Consider the following 4,291-nt stretch of genomic DNA (forward strand, 5'->3'; position numbering starts at 1 on the left):
CTAAATCCTATGCTAACTTATTAGTCCCCATTTGGCCAAATCAGTCTTCTCCTTTTCATCCAGCTGACACGTCTGCTTAGAGACTAGAATTTATTGTGTCCGGCTGATAGCTTTACGAGAAGGATGAGTGAGGTCATGATCAAAGCCGCAGGGCTGATATCAGTTAGGATTTTACCATCGCCTATATTGACCGAAGGAGGCCATACGCATAAGTGTATGTGTAACAGTTATACAGCGAGTTCGAGAGAGGTCGTCCTAGGCCAGAGCAAGAGATAGTCGAAACAAAGAAAAGGGTAAATGGTGAGGTAATCAGTAATCAGTTCAGTTCAGTGAAGTAATAACCCGTGTAATTCCAAAATAAAAGATCACGTCTTGTGTGGACAGTGTTATCAATCGATGTGTATGATGATGTTACAGATATCTAGTCCTACCGGATGATGTTGTCAGCTAACGAGACACCGGAAGCTCAAGGGGGGTCTTTCAGGGGATTTTCCGAGCCCCTTACGTCCTGGAAGACTTCCACCCCCTCCATGCGCACCCCCCCCCCCTCTCACGGGCTCATCATGTGATACATGGTTCCCCAACTATTACTTGGATAAATTTTGACAAACTAGAATCACTTTTCTTCTCTTCAATTCACTTTCAAACAGATATGACTACTTTCCAGAACTTGGTGATTAAAAAAAAAATTACGGGACATAAGGTCTAATGTACAAGGAACACCTGTTCCGCCATACCTTTGACTGTTTGGAGAATTAAAAATAGATGCTCACAGTCCATTTCTTAAGTCATTTCTTGTCTTACGTGTTCGACTACTGATTCCCCTAGCAAAAGTACTTTGTTCGTCTCCTTTTTTCAGCATGATTGTGTTAGTCAGTGTTAATCAAAGCCATGTTGATCCCGGTATGTGTTTCCCCGTGTCTGTCACCGCCTTGCGGACACCTTTCACAGGGCGCATATAACTTTCTCTCGCCCTGGAAGCTGTGTGTGTGGCGTGCGGAGGAATCCCAGTGGTTCCCGCGCAGAACCTTATCTTGTGGCGAAGACGACTCGCTTTTCAGTCATCTTGTAATCTTCTTAGAGGGAGACGGTCGCTTCTCATCACTTCGACGGATCTTTCTTCGAGTTATCGCGATAGCACTATGTTTTAGGCAGTCGGGTAGTCTACTAGTAGAGTAGAGTACTGTAGAGTAGTAGAGTAGAGTAGAGTAGAGTAGAGTAGAGTAGAGTAGAGTAGAGTAGAGTAGAGTAGAGTAGAGTAGAGTAGAGTAGAGTAGAGTAGAGTAGAGTAGAGTAGAGTAGAGTAGAGTAGAGTAGAGTTGTAGAGTAGAGATCATTATTGTAGAGTAGAGTAGAGTAGAGATCATTATCTTAGAGAAGATTAGAGCAGGGTAGTGTCACGGTACTCTTGATACTTTTGTTAATAGTTTTCCCTGTAAATCGTCTTTACTGTCACCGGCTTCTGTGCAGGGTTAAAAAGATCAGTGCCATGATGAATTGCTCGGTCCGAGAAGTTTGGGGTTGTCTGGAGAGGTGCCCCCCTCCCACCCCGCACCATGTGTCCAAACGTGCTGAAAGCTGCCTGTCCAGTTTCCGTCCAAACCTGCTCTCAGTAAAGTCTTCAGACACCCAATCCCACAGTTCAGATCGGCACATCCGTAAGGCTTCCTTCAAAGTCACCATCACGGCAAGTTCTCCCAGAAACCCGACACCGGTGGTCAGGAGTTTGTGACGCGAACATGAAAATGTCACAGACTCACTGATTCAGCTTTGTTGGCCGATTGTACTGGCTTTGGTTACTTTGGTGACTTATCTGATTACAATCTTTATGATCTGTGCTCGAGTGTAGCATAAATTGTACTCAGTCTCACTTAACATCAATTTTATTACTGCCAAACGTGTTTAAAAGTAAGTGATATAAGGCCGCTGCAGAGCACAGGTTCCACGTAAACTTGTTAAAATTTATAGCTACAGGAAATTAGAATAATGTGTCTAAAGCAGGACAAACCCTCCCCCTCCCCCACGGATCTGTGGACAGGTGCACCAGGTTTGATATGTCATACCGTGAGCCTTGAACGCGGCAGGAAATTCCAACATGTGTCCAGGGGCGTTAAAATACACGCTTTCTGCTGATGGGCCCGAATGTGGTGTACTCGTTGTTTTGTGTGTCCCATCCTTGAGAATCGCGAGTTGTAATGATTTGTTTACGGTCAGGTTGGGACAGGGAATTCTCGCATCTACTGTTGTGTTGACAAGTGTTTTACAACCATTGCTTACATCAATCGCACGTGACTTTGACAGCACACATGTTACGCGCGAGTCTCTAACTTACTAGTAGTAAGATAGCATGAATGAATGAATGGATGAATGAATGAATGAATGAATGAATGAATGAATGAATGAATGAATGAATGAATGAATGAATGAATGAATGAATGAATGAATGAATGAATGAATGAATGAATGAATGAATGAATGAATGAATAGAGTAGAGTAGAGTAAAGTAGAGCAGACGAGCTGAGTAGACTAAAGTGCAGTATTGTACAGTACTTTGCCTGTCAGCTTCTCCACCAGTGACAGGTCACCATAGCTCAGTGATTCTTCACGGTACCTATCCTGGCGACAGCAGGCCTGTGCCTCCTGCTCTCCCGTGTCTCTGTACCGCCCCGTGAAATGCGGACAGTCCCCGTGGCCTCCTTACGAAGGCAAGTGTGCGTCTGATGTTTCAGTGGACCCTCACCCATCCTGACCTCTGCTTGGTCAGCGCTTGCTGGTCCTACTCAAACAAAAAGTGGAAACGTTGGTTTTTCATGTTGGTTTTTTGTTTTGTCTTCTGCCCAACTACCCCCTTGTTTCAACACAAAAACTCCATCTTCTCCCCACCTAGAAATTTATCCCCACGCACAATTTCCCCTTTACAAACCCTGTCCATGTTGGATGGTTTCGGAAGGTCATGTCCCCAAGAGTTAACATTCTACATCTTCGTGAGCAACTTTTGGGCAGATTTCATCAGTGTCACAGCGTGAAGTTTATTTTAATTGCTATTCTGGACACTGTCTGAAAGCGTCATCGTTGCAATGGCGTAAGACGGTCTCTTTATTCCGCTGACGTCTACAAGGCCTGAAAATAGTCACTGTCTGTTCCTGTCGTTTAAACAATGAACTTGGATTTGACGTAGTCAGTGACAAAGATGAAGATGAAACTTCGCGGACAACTCGAGCTTCTCGTCAATGAACAAAAGTTAAGATATAATACCAGGACAAGCTGCAAGGAGGCTCAACCCTATGTTACTTCTCACCTTTGCCTTACACTACGACTATCCAAAAAACTAAACTGACCCAGGCCTTTCTACCCGGAACGGTGACCTCTGACCCCCCTGAAACCTGACAGAAATGTTGGATGGCTGCCGTGGCCCAGTCTGACCTTCCAATTACGCCGTAAAATTAGGAGAACTTGGAAGACAATCAGCACCTGGTGGCAAAGGTCTACTGACTGACCATCGCCTTTTACTTTTGCTATTGCTCTGATGCTTGTGTTGCATTCATCTAGAATCGTATATGCATATGATATACACGTACTGAACTAGTACTAGTATCTAATCTTCGAGCAGATGTAGGTATAGAGAATCTGGAGAGTCTTGACGTTTTCTGACATACATGCATCATGGTATGGGGCTGGGATCACCCATGTAATGTCCATCCCAAAGTCTGCGATATTTTGCGGACAGGAGCATTTTCTTTACACAGATCGGCACACAGTGTACAACAAAAGGCTCAAAGTTTGCAACATGTTAAAAGAAAAATATACTCTAGATACTAGCTAAAAAGTAATTAAGTTAGTTGAAGTTGTTTCCTGGAGGGGTATTTGCCATTTTGATAACTTTTCGTCTTCCGTAAAGAAGCTGGTTGAATCTCCAATAGATACAGCAGCTGTGATCAAGTGTTTATTGTTCGGGGCAGTTTGAGCTCGTTTCTCAGCGGCCATTACATCACAAGGGCATCATAATGTAGAAAATGGGCAAAGACACGCAAAAAGTTGCTCAAACCAAAATACGACTAGACAGACGCTTTCAATGTTTGAGATAATTAGATTATGTCATTCCACACTTCCAGTCAACAGTTCCGTCTCACGTCCTACGACAATAGTTGCGCGTGATGTTTTATTGGACAAACCCTGGGAATAGAACTTGCGACAAGATCTCCTGATGCCCCTGGGAACGGGAAGGTGACAGGCGTGCTCGTTCCCTGACCCCGTCCACTCGGCCATGAAATGCGCGATAAGGGCCCGCGAC

Source organism: Branchiostoma floridae, chromosome 6 (assembly GCF_000003815.2).
Source record: "Branchiostoma floridae strain S238N-H82 chromosome 6, Bfl_VNyyK, whole genome shotgun sequence".
In the NCBI taxonomy this organism is placed as follows: domain Eukaryota; kingdom Metazoa; phylum Chordata; class Leptocardii; order Amphioxiformes; family Branchiostomatidae; genus Branchiostoma; species Branchiostoma floridae.